Source organism: Anolis sagrei, chromosome 1 (genome assembly GCF_037176765.1).
Source record: "Anolis sagrei isolate rAnoSag1 chromosome 1, rAnoSag1.mat, whole genome shotgun sequence".
Classification (NCBI taxonomy): domain Eukaryota; kingdom Metazoa; phylum Chordata; class Lepidosauria; order Squamata; family Dactyloidae; genus Anolis; species Anolis sagrei.
The window spans coordinates 84154143-84174105 of record NC_090021.1 but is presented as its reverse complement, the minus strand read 5'-3'; the positions used below and the strand labels follow the sequence as shown (position 1 = coordinate 84174105).

The following is a 19963-nucleotide window of genomic DNA, read 5'->3' as shown; positions in this document are numbered from 1 at the left end:
CATACCATATGATCATACCAATCTGAAATCATACCATATGTTATTTGGGAGGATACACAGGAAGATAAAACAGAAGAAATTAAAAATAAATGGAAGACATACATAGAATGGATAGATAGAGGCAAAGCCAATGTAAATATTGTACAGAAATTAAGGAAATTAAGGTTAAAGATAAAAATATAGGGTAAATATGTGGTCAGTAAGAAGGAGGGCTAACAACAAAAGCATGTTATTCACACTGGATAGACCTTTAAATTTCAAATACTGTCTTCACCATCCCATTTTCATGGAGGCTATTTGCTTGGTTCAGATAAAAACAAGACAGTGAATTAAAATTGTTTAATACGTAGTTATCTAGCCTCTCCCAGGAATCCCTGTACACAACAACAGAAGAATCAGTAAATGGATGAATCATCTCAATCTACATATAGAGAACTGTTATTTATTGCTACTCTTCTCCTGAAGACACAAATCTTTAGAGAAAAATGGTGGGACCCAAATAGCCTTGAATTCTTGGTAGAAATATGAAAGCCATGGACACGACTGTATGTAAATCCTTTCATGGTTTTAATTGCGAAGAGGAACTGCAGGAGGACTCCCTAAATTGAGGAGGAAACAATTCTGAAGTTACTTATTTACGGAAAACAAAATTAAAGACACAGAGGTAAAGCAGAAGAAACAGAAATATTCACAATGGTCACTACAGAGAGACACGGAATGTGACAAAGAAATCAAACTAACCCCCGGCCTGCATTTATCCAACATGGCCTTCCTCTGCACAGAATATTAAGCAGCCTGGATGCAATTACTCTTCTGACAGGCTTGTAAAAACACCCTACCCATATAAGTTAATAGTTCATAATTCATACTGATGGCTCTGTGCAAACAATAGACATGTATGTTGCTTAGCAATGCTCAAGAGCTTACCACCTTAAATCACTGAGCCTGTGAGTGAAAAACGAATGGGCCTGTTTTATAGCCAAATCTGCACTTTCAAGTCTGAAAGTGGAACATTTACTGGAGACATTAGAAGTAAATGAAGGTTTTAATCTTACAGCACTGTCACTTTCAGTTCAAATAAAGAACTGAGGAAACTGTTCAGAGACACACAATTCTGATTTGGTAGAGAGTGTTTTATCTCTCTAAATGCTCACATGAATCCTGATGGCCAAAAGAAACTGTTTTGTGGGGGAGTTTAAAATGGCTCTAACATAATACTTACTTTCCTCTTTCGATGTTCTTTTTAAAGAAAAGGGCTAAGCACATGACTACAGTAGGTGTAGCGTGATAAAGCTATATTGCAGCCATTTTATAGTCTAATTCAACAAATCCTGTTTGCAATGGCACATTTTGAAACACAAGACTCTTTTCATGAATGTTCCAACAGTGAAATTCACAAGAAGAACCCAAAAATGTATTTTTTTATTTAAAAAATGGCACTTTTTATCTGGAGCAAGTCTTTTGTAATGCTGATAGACATTGCTAACAAAATATTTTATAACAAGGATAGTTCACAATTGCTTGGGGGGGGGGGTGGAATTCCCCTTCCAATCCCACCAGTATTCTTCAGAATTGTAGATAAACTTGGGGAAGAAGGGACAGGGGAATCCAAGTGCGATAGGACATAAACACACTGCCAGCCCTCTATATCGAAGAAGAAGAAGTCATCTATTTGTACCCCACGACCATAAGCTTATAAACAGTATAAGTCTAAAACAACAAACACACATAAACCCCATCTGATAAAACTATAAAATTCATAAAACGCAGTACAACCTGTGAATAAAACTGGCTATCTACAATTAGCAAACCAAAGTGCCAGAGTGAAACAATCACCGAGTTCTCAATCTGACCATAATTTACACAAGGTCAAAGTCCTGTCTAAAAACCCATGTTTTTAAACTAGTCCAACAGGCTTGGAGAGTGGGGGCTAACGTAATCTCTCTAGGAAGGGTAGTCCAGAACTGGGGGGGGGGGGCACCACCAAGAAGGCCCTCTTTCTTATCCCCACCAACCATATTTGAGATGGGGGTGGGACCGAGAGAAGGACCTTCCCCAGAAGATCTCAAAACCTGTGGCAGTTCATAGAAGGAGATGCGGTCTTGGAGATACGTTGGGCCCAAAGCTTATACGGCTTTATAGGTGATAACCTGCACTTTGAATTGGGTCCAGAAACTTAGCAGAAACCAGTGGAGCTGCTTTAATAAGGTCATGGTATGCTCCCTATAGCTAGCCCCAGTTAGTAATCTACATTTCTGCATTGCCTGAAAATATTTTTCTGCCCCTCCAAAAAAAAAGAGAAGAACCTAAAAATCAAACTTTGATTTTGCAATTTTATATAACATACATCTTTTACTATGCCATTGCATATAATGGATGAGAATCGTGTCTTTCGTTATAAATGGTGTAGGGGATCCGGAAACCAAACCCCAGAAGATACTAAAGGCTATCACACTGTCACAACTATAATAGCCAGCAGATTGGATCAATATAATGGGACATTAGAAAATGCAAGTTCAAGTCATAGAAAGTCATGAAACTTATTGGGTGACCTTGGACCAATCACTTTCCAGTAATGTGACCACCATGCCAAGGTTGCAGTGGGCACAAATATTGGAAGGAGAAAAGCTTTAAGCTATACAGTTTTCATTTTCTACATCTGTGTCTGCATGTTTTAATTTAATAATTAACAAGAAATACCACTTCTCAACCCATCTGTTTGTCCAGTGGTGTCTACATTATGCACTGAATACCAGATTCAGGGAAGGATTGTAAAGGTAAAGGGCAAGGTTGGAAGGGTGGAGATCTGTCACAGTTTCTAAAGCTGGCCAAGTTGTTTTGAGGATTATTACCTACAGCTGGAGCCAACAACAGATGGTTGTTGTCGTTGTTGTTACAATGACTCACCAATCAAATGTACACAGAGCTCAATAAAACAACCAAAAGTAGTGGGTTCTGTCAAAGGACTATAATCTAGAATATATGTGTATGCACATCCATATGCAAAAGGAAAAAGAAATGACTGTCTTGAGTCGCCTGCGGGCTGAAAAAGGCGGGCTGAGAAAGGCGGTATATAAATATAGTAAATAAATAATAAATAATTAATTGTGCAACACAACTGCAAATCAAATCATCCGGGTAAAATGCAAAAACAAAACAACATAATACAAAGCAAATGTGAACAATACATGTAATCAAAAAATTCAAAACTACAAATCAATGGCAAACTACAAAGCTGTGGGAGCTGTATTAAACAAACGTTTTAAAACAATACGTGAAAGTAATCTAGAAATATTCAGGGTGGCAGTAGGTTCTTGCTGAGCTCAAATCTTGAAAACATTCTCCTATATAAATGATCAATCTCAGCCTGAACATAAGCAAGTTGAGTAAAATTCCTCTGTTTCACAACTCAGACTTTGTTGCATTGTTCACTCCACACACTTTTCCACAATTGAAAATTTATGTTTTGGCAGCTTAGTAAAAAAAAAAGTCAATACTAATGCTACTTCCAGTTCCATAGAGAATAGAGCCAAAGCAAGATTTCGTGGCTACAACATGACGGTGGTAAAGAGAATCTTTACTGGCAGCAGCTTTGTTAACTCAGGCATGTCTGTATTGCCACCAGGATAAATTTAAACAACTGGGAAGACAAACAATGGATGAGTGAGTACAGGTGGTTATGAAATATATTTCATTCTGAACTTCTGTAACGGTATGCCTAATTTCCTGTCTTCTTATTTGTTAATGACCAGAGACAGGAGTACAGATTGTGCCTCTGAAGAAGGGAGTAATTTAACAACTATCCCCATCAACTATTGGCAGTTCTTTTCGAAATGCAATGCAAGAAAACTACTATATAGATCAGGGGTGAGGAATATTTCTGGATCACAATCAGCCCAAAGATCCAAAATGCTGGAAAATGCTGTCCAACAATAACTAGAAAGATGCAGTTTGCCCACTCACAGACAATACCATTTTTCTGTACCAGAAAAATTCAGAACCTTACAAAATAGAATCCTTTAAAGCATACCCCGTTGTTGTTGTTTTTTTTAAATGAACACAAACGGAAGGATAATGATGCCACTGTAGTAACTGGTTGAAAGGTACCTCAAATATATTATTTTCAGGCTTATGATAGTCCCTTTCTGTTTCTGCTACAATTACATAAGTACTGTGTCTAGAGTTTCTTCAACAGGTTATTAAATGTATTCTTGGAGGAGACACTATGCAATTTTGTCCAGAGTTCTAGTCTGACTAAACATTGTTACAGGACGACTTGGTCTATTTTGACATCAGTGAGTCAAGTTTAATTTCATTAGTCAGCCAGTGAAAGGGGTGGGAAAAGGTACTTTTCAATGATTTTCCTTCTCAATGTGTATTTGAAGTACATGATGAAATATAATACAAATCTACTAAGCTATACAATTTGGCTGCACTCTGAATACTCACAGTAATTTTTACAAGTTTTTGGATACCATTATAAATAATTCTAATAAGTCTATGAATATGTATTCAACTGGGATAACCAAGAAAGCAAAGAAAGTCATGTTGTCTTGAGCAAAATTCACAAAGAAACCCTTCTTGCCAACTTCCTCAATCACACACTATTGATATGATTTTTAGAAGGTTACAAAATCAGTGTTTGACAGGCATCTGCTAATAATGCTTGTCTAGCTGTGATTTATAGAGGCACAAAAAGGACTAGGTCTGAGATAAAGACTCTCCAGATTGCAGAGTAAAAGCCACAGGGTTAGTCCTAGCAGCAGCAATTTGGTTTTTGGGTTGCCATATTTAAATTCTTCATGACATCTTAGAAGGACACAGAATTTAAGGTTCCACAGGAAATTTACTATAAAATCGCATATAGGCCCACTCCAGCAATTTGTAATTTCTTCTTGAAGAAAGGAATGAATAATTTTAGAATTTTCTTCCAAGAGCAAGAAAAATTTCAAAAAGCATGCAATTTTCAAAGACTATTCACAATTTCGGATTTAGTCCGTGAATTTTTTTTTCACAGGAACTGGCATCTTCAGTGCAGAAAACACTGTTTTCAATGCAAGCCAATCAAAATGCTGTAGCATTACATAAGAAAGAGCTTTTTTCTGCACAGAAAATACTATTTCCTTTACAAAACAACAATGTGCTAATTTTGTGCAGAACAACGATTGAACTGCAAAGATTCTCATCAGTCAAGAATTCTTCTCATCACTGTTCCTAAATCATTTTGTGACTATTTTAGATTTTTGTTTTCATTTCTACTATTCAGAATGATGATACTGGCCAGTCCTGCTGTACTCTGGTAGGCCAGATTGCCCTCAAGCTGCTGACACTGGAACCGTGTAAAGGAGTCTTTCAAGAATTACTTTTTGGATCAAGCCCTATCACCGTCCTCCCCTCATGTTGATTCATGTAGGAACCAATGATACTGCAAGGCATACGTTTCAAAAGATCACAAATGATTTTCGAGCTCTAGGAGCAATGCTAAAAGAATGTAATGTACAGGTGGTCTTTTCATCCCTCCTCCCTGTTGTAAGACACGGACCCACAAGAGCCAGAAAAATAGTACAGGTCAATGACTGGCTTAGAAAATGGTGTCAGGAGGAACGCTTTGGCTTCCTCGACCATGGCCTGCTATTCCAGGAGGATGGCCTACTGGCAAGGGATGGGGTGCATCTCACACAAGTAGGAAAACACCTTTTTGCTCACAGACTCGCAAACCTCATTAGACGCACTTTAAACTAGGTCCACCGGGGGAGGGGGACAACAGCCTTGCGAACACTACTTTACCCATAATGTCTGGGAATCGCCAGAAGGCTAAACGGAGGGCTGCACAAACACAACAAGGACCAAGTACCAAAAGCACAATAATCCCAATTAAACAGCTCAAGGGAAGATCCCAGGGGCTCACATGTCTTTACACTAATGCACAGAGCATGGGAAATAAACAAGACGAACTCCAACTTCTAGCACAACACCACAAATATGATATCATAGCCATCACTGAAACCTGGTGGGATGACTCCTATCGCTGGAATGTAGATATCGAGGGGTATAACCTCTTTCACAGAAACCGAACAAAGGGGAGAGGAGGCGGAGTAGCCTTATATGTCAAAAACTCTTATGCTGCAGAAGAAATTCAAGACAGCAATCTGGGAAACCAGCTTGAAATCATCTGGATAAGAATCAAGGGAACTGGGACTCAAAAAGATGTCGTTGTAGGCGTCTACTACAGACCCCCAAGCCAGGAGGAAGATCTTGATGAAGTCTTCTGCCAACAGTTGACCAAACAGGCACAGAAAAGAGATGTAGTAGTCATGGGCGATTTCAACTATCCCGATATTTGCTGGAAAACAAACTCGGCCAAGAGTACAAGGTCCAACAAATTCCTCGCTTGCCTTGCAGACAATTTCATGGTCCAGAAGGTAGAAGAGGCAACAAGGGGATTGGCTACTCTTGATCTCATCCTAACAAATGCGGAGGACCTGATCGATGCGGTCGAAGTGGTAGGATCCTTAGGGGCAAGTGACCATGTGCTCCTGCAATTTGAGGTACAAAGGAAGGCCGAAACTAAGACAAGTCAAACCCGCATTTTGGACTTTAGGAGAGCTGATTTCCAAAAAATGAAGGAAACGCTGAGCAGCATTCCGTGGACACAGATACTAAAAGACAAGGGAGCTACGGATGGATGGGAATTTCTCAAGAGTGAAATACTCAAGGCGCAATTGCAAACCGTGCCAACAAAGAGAAAAAATAGGACAAGTGCAAAGAAGCCAGAATGGATGTCCAAAGAACTTCTAACTGTGCTAAGACACAAAAGGGACATGCACAAGAAGTGGAAAAAGGGAGAAATCACCAAAGAAGAATTCAAACAAATAGCCAACACCTGTAGGGAAAAGGTCCGCAAGGCTAAAGCAAAAAACGAGCTCAGACTTGCCAGGGACATTAAAAACAATAAAAAGGGCTTCTATTCTTATGTCAGTAGAAAAAGGAAAAACAAGGAGGCGATACGACCTCTTCGAGGAGAAGATGGGGCAATGCTGACAGGGGATAGGGAAAAGGCAGAACTACTTAATGCCTTCTTTGCCTCGGTCTTCTCACAAAAAGAGAGTCTTCAACCTCAGCAAGATGGAGTGGATGAGGGATTGGAGGACATCCAACCCCTAATTGGGAAAGAAGTCGTCCAGGAATACCTGGCCGCTCTTAATGAGTTCAAGTCCCCAGGGCCAGATCAACTACACCCCAGAGTATTGAAGGAACTAGCGGAAGTCATTTCGGAACCATTGGCAACCATCTTTGAGAGTTCTTGGAGAACGGGAGAAGTTCCAGCAGATTGGAGGAGGGCCAATGTGGTCCCAATCTTCAAGAAGGGAAAAAAGGACGACCCAAACAACTACCGTCCGGTCAGCCTCACGTTGATACCGGGCAAGATTCTGGAAAAGATTGTTAAGGAAGCGGTCTGCAAACACTTAGAAACAAATGCAGTCATCGCTAATAGTCAACATGGATTTATCAAAAACAAGTCATGCCAGACTAATCTGATCTCTTTCTTCGATAGAGCTACAAGCTGGGTAGATGCGGGGAATGCCGTGGATGTAGCGTACCTGGATTTCAGTAAAGCCTTCGACAAGGTCCCCCATGACCTTCTGGCAAGGAAACTAGTCCAATGTGGGCTAGGCAAAACTACGGTGAGGTGGATCTGTAATTGGTTAAGTGGAACAACACAGAGAGTGCTCACTAATGCTTCCTCTTCATCTTGGAAAGAAGTGACGAGCGGAGTGCCGCAGGGTTCCGTCCTGGGCCCGGTCCTGTTCAACATCTTTATTAATGACTTAGATGAAGGGCTAGAAGGCATGATCATCAAGTTTGCAGACGACACCAAATTGGGAGGGATAGCCAATAGTCCAGAGGACAGGAGCAGAATTCAAAACGATCTTGACAGATTAGAGAGATGGGCCAAAACTAACAAAATGAAGTTCAACAGTGACAAATGCAAGATACTCCACTTTGGCAGAAAAAATGAAATGCAAAGATACAGAATGGGGGACGCCTGGCTCGAGAGCAGTACGTGTGAAAAAGATCTTGGAGTCCTCGTGGACAACAAGTTAAACATGAGCCAACAATGTGATGTGGCAGCAAAAAAAGCCAATGGGATTTTGGCCTGCATCAATAGGAGCATAGTGTCTAGATCTAAGGAAGTAATGCTACCCCTCTATTCTGCTTTGGTTAGACCACATCTGGAATATTGTGTCCAATTCTGGGCACCACAATTCAAGAGAGATATTGACAAGCTGGAATGTGTCCAGAGGAGGGCGACTAAAATGATCAAGGGTCTGGAGAACAAGCCCTATGAGGAGCGGCTTAGGGAACTGGGCATGTTTAGCCTGAAGAAGAGAAGGCTGAGAGGAGATATGATAGCCATGTATAAATATGTGAGAGGAAGCCACAGGGAGGAGGGAGCAAGCTTGTTTTCTGCTTCCTTGGAGACTAGGACGCGGAACAATGGCTTCAAACTACAAGAGAGGAGATTCCATCTGAACATTAGGAAGAACTTCCTGACTGTGAGAGCCGTTCAGCAGTGGAACTCTCTGCCCCGGAGTGTGGTGGAGGCTCCTTCTTTGGAAGCTTTTAAGCAGAGGCTGGATGGTCATTTGTCAGGGGTGATTTGAATGCAATATTCCTGCTTCCTGGCAGGGGGTTGGACTGGATGGCCCTTGAGGTCTCTTCCAACTCTTTGATTCTATGATTCTATGATTCTATGATTCTACACTCTATTCCCCCTAAACCAGCATGGCTAGTGTTCTTCAAAATGGTCATTCTAGTAAAACATATATGTTTCAGGAGTTCAAGACTTCTAATAAAATAGTATTTTAGGTTTGGCAGAAGAATACAGAACTTGAGTTAGATCTGGCTAACAGCCAATCGCATGGAATGGGCTGCATTTCAATAACTGCAATCACTTGTACACAGCATATGTATTGTTTATTTTTACAACTTGAATGCACAGCAACATTACATTATTGTTTTAACTGTACTTGTCGTCATTGATCACACATTTCCTCTTCATTCCTAGTACATTCTAAATTGATAAATGTTCTAGTTTATTAGAGATTCCCAAATAATTGTTCTGATCTCCCATGTTGGTAAAAAAAATTAGTAGATTACAAATTGAGGCTATACAATATTTTATAGGTCTACGAAGAGATTTTAAGAAGCAATACAATCTTTTTGAGAGAGAGAAAAGTATCCAGCTACACAGCCACACATCCATCCAGTCCCTGGTCTTTCAGAATGTAGTCTAGCAAGATTTTCAGGTGTTTGAACTCTGACAATGGGAACATGAAAGCAATAATGACACTTGTAACCAACAGATTACTCCCCAACAGAAACAGACACTGATAACTCACTTTCATAAATCTATATTAGAGGGCATTCTAGCACCAACAATTTAGAATACATATATTCAGATTTCCCACGCATTTTACTCTCACATTTTATAGTCAGCCAGGGTGTTTTAAAAAACACTAGGCATTCTTTCCCAGCCCCAAAGAAGAAATATGTATTTTATTTTATCTTTCATCAGGCATGTAGCCGGGGGGGAGGGGCTTGAGGGGCTTCAGCCCCCCCCCCCCCCCCGGAATTCTCATGGTGGTCCGCGAGAAGGCCTTACTGGTGCATTAATTAAACTGTTATGTTTATTCATATTATGATCTGATCACCATACTCAATATATCCCATATGCATGGGGGTATTGGGGTAATGATACAAAAGGTTTGCTAGGATAGACCCTCTTTCACTCAGACTCAGCCCCTCCCCCCAAAACAAACTCAGCCCCCCCCCCCCCCGAATCGAAATCCTGGCTACGGGCCTGTCTTTCATATGATGCTTTCCTTCTCTCAACCATACTTCATAGCAGATATTCCCAAATTAGGACTCCTTAAAAGAACAGCCATTCATGGATAAGTTAAAATAAAAGGAAAAACATTTTCAACGAAGACATTTTGAAAATGTATAGTTTCACCCCATTTTGTAAGCAACTTGGAAGCACAGCAGCAAAACTTAAGGATTAGATTGTATCTCCTTCCCATTCAAACTCAAGTAAAAAATGGAGGTCAATAAAGCTTTGGACCTAGTCAATCCTGAACTGAAGAATCGTTTCCAAGGCAATACAAACATGACAATATGGCCCACTTTCTCACAATTCCATTCCCAAATATATATATTTATATTTTTTTACATTAGTGTGCAATGTATCGAATACTATCCCTATCATCAATGCTCATTATTATTGGGGCAACATGTCCCTTCTACTAGCTCTCCCCCCTGGAACTGGTAAATGCTTGCAACAGAATCTCAGAAGTGAAAGTACAAAGCTCCATCTCAGACTGCACATTCAAATCTTTACTATATTATAACACTATTTTTTTCCCTAGAAGATAGCCTAGACTAGACATCCACTGTCTGGAATGCTCTTGTTTTGTTCTAATGGTATACTTTATTAATTCCAGCAAATCACACAAGATCTGGAAAAAAAGGTACAGATTGATGGTGGAAAGTTTTCATAATCTTTTCAAGCATGATCTATAATTTAGTCTATTTTTTTGCTAACGGGAATGAGTTTGCAGATTGGACTGGAAATCTGGTGAGGCTTAAGTTTAACAATACACTTCAGAAAAATGTATTCTTTCCCCTAGCAGGGTATTAGACACATTGCTGCCTTCTAAGCAGTAGCCCTCTAAAATCTGAGGCTAACTATACAAAACAGAACACAAAATAGAAGATGTCAGGCAAATATCATTTGAGGCCTTCTTCATGGAAAACATATAAAATACCACTGATTTCTGGTCCCTCTTCAAAAACCAGCATGATGTAGTGGTCTGAGTACTGGACCAGGGTTCAAATCTCCACTCATTCATGGAAACCTACTACATGACTTTGGGCAAGGTACTCTCTCAGACACAGAGAAAAAGTGAAGGCAACTCTCCCTCTGAACAAATTCTTGCCAAGAAAATATTGCAATAGGTATGTCTCAGGTGCATCATAAGCCAGAAATGGCTTGGAGGCACACAACAGCAAAATGTTCCCACTTCCCTGCATTTCTTTTCAAATCTTTGTTTACTCAGGAAGAGATAATCTGGCTAGAAGCCAGCTGCTTCATTCCCTCAAGACAAGTGTGTCTCAGAATATATATAATATATATACACACACATTGTGCCACTCCCATTAATATTGACTTTTTAAAAGAGTCTTTCTTCAAGATAAGTGTAAATTGCTTGATGCAAGTTATTTATAATGAATACAGGTCCTAACAATCAAAGGTATGCACGAGCCATACAATTATTCTGACAAGGTTTCCCCCCAAAGAAAAAGAACCTAACTCTGTGGTTTATCAACAGACCGAAAATGCTGAGGCAGATTGGGGGGGGGGGGGTGTGCTTAAAAATGGGGGTTGTAAAGCACAAGATCCCACACACTAATTCATTCATTGACTACTGCATTTGCAGGGCACTAATTTTAGTAATTAGGGAGAGAAGTCCATTATTACACCATCCATTAAATAACGATCCTTAACCTTAATGGCTAATTGAAACAAAGAAGATTTATTACAGACGGCATACAAAATACATTCAGCTACAAAAAAAGCCCACATTTGTACATGCTACATTATTTTTAAAATATACCACCATTTAGGTACTTTAAAAACACTATTTACTGGAACGACATTTTAAAAGTTTCACAGTTAGCACTGGAAAAAAAGCCACAATTTTCCACACCCTTTCAAATCATGGTACTACTATTCATAAGCTTGTGTGGAACATGTTGCTGATACATATATATTCAATTATACATATATATTCAATTTTGTTTCTAAATGATTTACACTCAAATGTTCCCTATTAGTACAATGCATTACACTTTAGAAAAGAACAAAACTGTAAGACAAGATTTTTGAATTACACATGCGACCTGTGACAAATGTTTTTGTACAAGAGTGAACTTTTCCAGTAAGTTTCCATTCCTGAAGGCAGAAAACTATCATAATCTCAGAAGACATTAACTGCCCTCTGGTAGTTTAAATCTCAACCCAAAGATAAGATCTTTTAACTTGACCAGTGTATGTTCTGGTACTGGATCCCTCACCTACTCAGAGAAATGAATTTATCAGAGTTCACATTCCTGCAGTTTAAAGCAATGTCCTTAAAAGCCGTGTGCTTCTCAAACACAAAATCTGTGTTGATTATAGCATACATTTCTTTGTTTTTCCATATTCTGTTGGAAAGCTAAGTAAATGCCATTCTCTAGGGGCAATAAATACAATTGTTAGTCCCAATTGACAGAGAAAATTCACTGACTCAATAGTACTTACACAACCATAGGTTCAATATCTCTTGTTCAATGATTCTGTGCAGTTGGGAGTAGCAATTGGATTTATTCTGACTACAATTGTCATGAGTGCCAGCCAGCATGGTCAATGGTTAAGGACTTATGGGAGCTATACTCAAAGCAAAAGCATAACAGAATGGAAGAACTCTTCAGTCAGCCACCAGGGAGAGAATTACGCCTGTGTGCCAATAAAAGAAATAGCTACCAATATTTTCCCATCACATTTTAAGCCAATACCATACATCCTTATCTAAACAAGTGCTATCTCTTTTCCCCTTTCTTCACATGTAACTGCATCAGACAAACTAAGACCTCATCTACACTAACCATTTAATGCAGTTTCAACTGGTATTGAAAAAAGTACTTTTGCTGTGCAGATGATTACATAGGAAATTAACCAGTTCATAGATTATGAACCTGTTTATAGATTAAGATCTTCTGGGGAGGTCTTGCTCTCAGCCCCACTGGCCTCACAGGTGTGACTGGTGGGGACTAGGGAAAGGCCTTCTCGATGGTGGTACCATGACTGTGGAACTCCCTCCCAAATGAGATCAGGTCGGCCCCCTCCCCCTCCTGACATTCATAGAATCATAGAGTTGGAAGAGACCTCATGGGCCATCCAGTCCAACCCCCTGCCAAGAAGCTGGGATATTGCATTCAAAATACCCCTGACAGGTGGCCATCCAGCCAGGAGACAGCTAAAGGCCTGGCTGTGGAACCAAACATTTGGCCCATCATAGGAATATTTAAAGAAAGTTGAAATTGCAATATAATAATAATAATAATAATAACAACAACAACAACACTTTATTTATATTCCGCCCTTCTCACCCTGAAGGGGACTCAGGGAGGATCACAGTACATATACATGGCAAATATTCAATGCCACTTGGTATAGACAATACACAGACAGACAGAACAGAAGGGGGTGGGTTGTTTCGACTCCATGTGCAGCTGTTTTTGGTGCCATGGAAGGTTGGGCTTGAGTTCAGGGGGTGCTGTTGCTCTATGACAAAGAGCCACCAGGACTTCCTCCTTCCTTTTGGTCACCCAGCATTTTCTGATCTTCTTTCTTTATGGCATCATAAAACACCTCTCCCGCTTTTAGTGGTACCTAATTTCTCTAATTACAGCTAAAGCTGTTTTCGAATTGCTTAGGTAAACAATGAGCTAAGCTGACAGTCGGCAGCTCATGCTGACCCGGAGCTTCAAACTTGCAGCCTTTCAGTTGATAGGTCTTATGATTGCGGGTGATTTACTAGCTGTGCTAAACTTCCGGCCCAATGACTCAGGACTGTTTATGAACAATGGCTATGTTCTTATGTGATATGTGATTTTATGTGCTGTATTCAATAATGTTTAATGTTTTTTTTATCAGGGGAGGGTCAATTTTGATGTTTTATACTGTATTTCATCAATGGCATTGAATTGTTGCTAACACTGAACTGCCCTGAGTCCCCTTCAGAGTTGAGAAGGGTGGTATACAAATACCGCAAATAAGGAAATAAATAATAAGATATAAGAAATCCTGAAACCAGGTTGTGGCCTGGATGGTGATTACATAAACCACAGAGTACTGGGGGCTTTCTTTGTTGTCTGACCCATTAGTTTCAAACTGTAGTGGATGGTCAGTGCAGATAGAGTCTGTGACAAATCTTTCCAAAATAAAGTAGTATTGACACTTTTGCAAGGCATGAAATATATAATCTCCAAATCTGAACATGATTATCCCTGATATCAATAAATGAAAACACCCCGGGGGGGGGGGGGGAGATAGCTACAAATAGTTATAGATCTGCAATCCCAAAACCTTGGAGCTTGGAGAGCACCAGCTTATGTAGAAATACTACAATGGAAAAGTTTTGGTTTAGAGAAATCTGAGGTCTAATCTAAACATAAATGTCCCTGGAGGAATCTGAAATAGTTACGCTCTCTCAGCAAAACTCTACCTCAGAGGGTTATTAGTAGCCTTAAGGCAGAGAACCTATGAGTAGCTCTCCAAGCTTCCAGGAAGAAGGGCAGAATATCTAACACACAAAAAGCAACTCATCAACAGATTTTCAGCATGTAATTAAGGTCCTGTATATTGGATTTGTTTTCTGACAGACCAGCTTTTCCTAGCTTGGCAGTGAGTGGAGTTTGACCTGATTCTACACAGCCAGCCAATATTCTGAATGCTGGCTGGTCTGAGGCAGCATCCAGGCATTAAGATGAAAGTGGCATCTTCAGCTTGCGTAATGAAAGTGGCATGCTACCCATCTAATGTAATTATATTAAATTAAAATTACAAGGCTGGAATTAGCATCACTTCAGCAATCCAATCCTGATACTCCTACTATACACCAGACTGCAAATAGAGATCCCATTTTGCATGCTTCTTTATACAAGCTAAAATTCCTCGCTGCTCTCAGAAAATTATCACTTTGGGGAAAATATGTTAGTGTAGAAGCCTTCTGTCCATTCTGCTGTCCAGCGCCTTCCACTTGCATTCAGAATGGCACAGTCACAGAGAAATTGCACCAAGGGATTCTATTGTGATCACTGACAATGCTTCCATTACTCAATTTAGTGGAAGCCAAGGTATTCAACACTCTGTGTAGCACTCCAGCTTTAAATGCTTTCTGTGTATAATAATGGTGCTGGTTTCAAGCAATGGCAATGTTGCATACACTACATACTCAACTCCCAGAAACCATAACCAGCATGGAACTGCTAGAGTTTCAGTCCTAAACATCTGGAGAGCTGAGAGTTCCCCGACCATGTTTTATTTTAACTCTCTCATCCAGGACTGCCTAAGACTACCATTTCCAAATAGATTCCCTATATACCCTATACACCAATTGAATAAGTGACTACTGGCTTCCTTTCACAGCCCTGAATGGTTTCATAACCACAGATGTGTTGCCTGATTTTCACACTCAGCCTTAATTTGTGATAGCAATCAGGAAGTTACCCATTATTTTTTTGGTTTTTATTGTTATAAATGGTAGAAAAAGCACCATTTCTCAAATGCTTCTGACAGAATTTCTTTAAAAAAACAAACAAACCAAATTAACCTTTTATGGAGTTGGCTATTCAAAAGAGGCCAGGGAACAAGAATGCTGCGACTTTCCTTCTGTGCAGGGACAATTGTTTAATTTTGACTGAACTGTAGATGTGGCGCTAGCAAGAACATATAATTAGCAATCCCTTGAGAAAAGAAAAAAGAGGTCCACCTAGAAAAGCTTGCTTGTATTATTAGGTTCCAAAAAAACTGGAGTTAGACAGCTGTGCCCTTAGAAGTGCTCTTTCAGTGGGTGCACTCCTATGATTTGTGGAGTTTAATTGGGCTCCAACTGAGGTTAATCGTTTTCCCCCACCTTCCTTACTGTTTTTATTTCTTTCAACACAACTGATTAACAGGTTGAACAGGAAATAGAAACATCACTACCACTCTAAGGCAAGAGGAGAGAAACTGTGAAGTGCAGAAAAGAATGTCTGATTTTGCAGAATGTACCAAAATGAAGAGAAGAGAAAGGGGAAGGAGGTTAAATTGACTTCCTTAAATAAATCAAAATCACTGCTTTTTTAAAAAACGTAATCACATAACACCATTTCAATGTACTTGTAGCCATATGTATTGTCCATCACGGATACATTTTTCTACAGCCCATTCAAGTCTGGAAATGCTTGCTTAAACAGATGGATTCAGAATACTTTGAAACATTGGGAGAAATTTTAAATGGATGTGAAGGATTGGATTTTCCCAAAGGTCTATCAGAACCCAACCCTTCATGGAATCCTCTGCCTCTTTCAATAGAAGAAAAACGTTGTAGAAAATGACCAGAAAACTCCATCTACAACCAACCTGTATTTTGGAAAACAAACAAGCACAGCAAGCCAAACAAACTCAGTAAGAAACATTAAACTAAATACACCCACACAACAGCAGGAACTAGAAGTGTTAACTGCAGAATCAGACTAATGCTATTTATTACGTTCCCACTTCTTGCCAGTTGGAAAGCTGCCACATATATATGTGAATATATATTTAAACGGCTCCAGGAAAGTAGAGTAAATGCCTAGCCAGACATTTGAAGTTTGAAGCCATTTTATTTTTACTCTCAACACCCACTTCCACAAAGATTAGCAGAGTTAAGAGCAAAGCAAAATAATATTATCCAAATTCATTTGGCTAGAGAAAAAAGTAAACACATTCTGCTATCAGAGCCAGCACAATAATGAGGCTGAGTGAAGAAGACACTACATGTTGCAGAAGAAGTGGTAGCTTTAATCTAAGATCCCCTATGCACCTAACATCCTCTTGCCTTGAGTTGTGGGGAAGCATTTCTTTGCCTTTTTTCAATGTGAATACTGTCAAAACGAAACATTTGCTGTCACAGTCTGTTTTCCATTCACTTCTACACACTGGCCTTGGTGTCACTGCTTGTCCCCAGCGGTAGCCAAAATCAGAAATGATGGCAGGGCAGGGAAGGAATCTACAGGGTGAGGCAGCATAACTTCCTTTTTTCAAAACTTAATAAAGCCCATTGTATGAATCAGAATTTTTTATTTTTTTATAATGTAGGCGCATACCTAAGGTTTTGTTTTATGTAGTTTTGAAGATCAAATTAGGTAGGTGACATCCCCCATTCTCCATACACTGAGTAAACTGATTTCTGGCATTTGTCATGACTCTTGCCAGCATAGCAGGTGTTTATGTTGGCAATTTCTTCCTGGATGTTGGTCTTCAAATCTTGTAGGGTCCTTGGACAGTTCACATAAACATGGGATTTAAAAAAAACCCATAGAAAAAATCACAAGGGGTAAAATCTGGAGAGTGGGCCGGACACTCCAAATCCGCTCGAAAAGTAGGCCTCAGCGGTAAAAGCACACTCCTCACTGTTCCAACGCATGATGGTGACTGAAATGTGTCAGGACAAAACTTTATACTCCCACCTCTCGAACGAGACCACTAGCGCTCTGCTATGTCTTCTACCGATCGAATGGCGCGCATTTTAAAAAAGGAAGTTATGCTGCCTCACCCTGTATTAGGCTGGGAGGAAGGGCCTCAGAAACATCCACTCTAGACAATTACCTTGGCAGCGGGCCTTCCATGTGCTAAGATTCCTGTCTTCAGAAGAATGCATGGACAAAAGAACTATAAGAACAGGAGAAGATTTTCCCCAGTCTATATTAAATAAATTACTCCTATCAGTTGCAGGATACTCTTAAGAGACGTACAAACCCATCTGCATTTCCCAACTGAAACTTATACATCCTCTTTATCCTCAAATTCTACAGTGAATCCTCCAGATCTGCGGAATCCATATCTGCTGTTTCCAAAGACTGTGGATAGTCACATCCCTTATTAGTAAATGGTAGTGACACAAACGTGGATGTGATGAAGCATTCATGTCACCACCATTTAATTTAATGATATGAGGTATGATCGTCTGTGGTTTTTTCATATTTGCGAAGGGACCAAGAACCAAACCTCCATGGATCTGTCGGCCCAAGTTATGTTAACTGTTCTTGCCTTAATGCCTGATTCCCATATAATCAAGGCTGACTGAGGCTGATTCTGGATGCCATCAATAAGCCTCAAATTGTTAATTATTCACTTGGCTGCTGTCATTGTGTTGCAACAAGAAAGTACTTGTGGATTTTATACTCTTGTGCCAAAATAACTTGGTTGGCTGTTCGCCCAGACTTGGGGTGGGTCATGGAGTGGCATTTTCTGGCACCAAAATATCTTGGGCCAGTTCTATGTGCTATCAGCTATTGACAGAAAACTGGAGCCAGCACGATGTAGTGGTTTGGCTGTTGCAATAGGACACCGGGAGACCGGAGTTAGAACCCTTGCTTGGCCATGGAAATTCACTAGGTGACCTTGGCAAGTCACACACTCTCAGCCCAAAGAGATGCAAATGCTCTGGAACAAATATTGCTAACAAAACCTATCATCGGATTGCCTTTAAGTTGTCATAAGCCATAAGTGACTTGAAAGTACACAACACAAATATGTAAACTACTTTTCAGTACAAAAATAAAAATAGTAATTTATTTACTGCATAAACTGAAACATTTAACAATGCAAGATTTAGACAAGTGGAACTTTAAACAAATCTTTTGCCATCCTGTTTCACCTGTAGTCACATAAACTGGATCAGCAGGATGTTCTTGCTGGAACTAACACATGGTCAATTCTTGCAGTCAATTCCAAAGGCCAATTTACTGCTTCTGGGTGAAACCCATTCAGGTTTTTCTGCTGATGAAACTACACCCATTAGAGGGCAATTTCACATCCACAGCTCCCTTGAAATCTTCTCTGGTGATACAGGTATTTTTTTGAGCAGATTTTAAGAAACATGCACATAATTCTACTTTGTGACCACAGACTGAAGGACTTAAATTATTCCCTTCATTTATGAAATGGTGAAAGCTACTTGGAACTTTGACATGAATTTTGCTTGCAAAATCGAATCTAGGGGAGGTGAGAAATATGGGAAAGAAAGAAAGTCCTTATTGCTTTTCCTTAAAATGTTCAACAAAATTGTGAAGAAGTTATTTAGAAAGCAACATTGAACCACATCAAAACAAAACAAGGAAACATTGCTTTCCTTACTGAAAGAACCTTCTTGACAGTCATAGCTCTAAATTGACGCCCCATTAATACATTGTGTGGGCACACTGCATGTATACCATTTCTACCTGTGGGATATAGAGAACAGTTTGAAAAAAGGATCTCATGCAATGTTAGAAGATGGAACAAAAGGCTTAAATGATTGATTATTCACTTGTAGATGATATGTTTTCATAATTGGTAAAATGTATGATTTGAAAATACACATTCCATTTTAGCATCTCTAGAACTAAATTCAACTTCCATGTAGGCCCACTGAATCAATAGGAACTAGATAAAATAAAAATTGTACAATTTCCATTGATTCAGTGGGTTTACTCATTGTGAGTCTAAACTGGAGTTAGTCACATAATGCATTCAGCTGAACTACACCTAAAACTGCCCTTTGTTCTGAATGTCTGGGCTTTCCAAGTCTGTGCGTCATAGCGTTTACATTTGGTAACACAAAGCAGACACTCAATTCTACCCTGTCATTATGAAAAGTGTTGAAAGACAAAAAGCAGAACAATGTATGTTTAGAAGGCTTGACTATCAGCTTTCAACATTTGTTTGGATTTTTTTAACCACATGTGAAAATCTGATTTGGTTTCCTAATCTTGTTAAAATATACTATTCTCAGTACTGTAAGATTTAACCAATGGAAGGCAACAAATAGTATGCTGAATAGCCTAAAGGTACAAGATCCCATCTGATCTTGGAAACAAAAGAAGGGTCAAGCCCTGCATAGTACTTGGATGAGAAACCTCAAATGCTATAGGCTGTATTTCAGAGGAAGGAACTGGCAAAACCACTTCTAACCACTCTAGAACATGGTCATATAGCCCGAAAAAACCTACACCGACCCAGTGATTCTGGCCATGAAAGCCTTCGACAATACACTTCTAAGTATTCCTTTCCTAAGAAAGCCCTATAATGTTCAAAGGGGTACTGTAAATCTAGAGGCATCCTGAAGACACA

The 19963-nt window shown here is 39.6% G+C and overlaps 1 protein-coding gene across 14 annotated transcripts in view; it reads right to left on the bottom strand.

The window, feature by feature from the left end:
* The window catches only part of PTPRK (protein tyrosine phosphatase receptor type K), a 430669-nt gene that overhangs the window by 343535 nt on the left and 67171 nt on the right, over positions 1-19963 (bottom strand). The gene's annotated exons all lie outside the window — the stretch shown is intronic.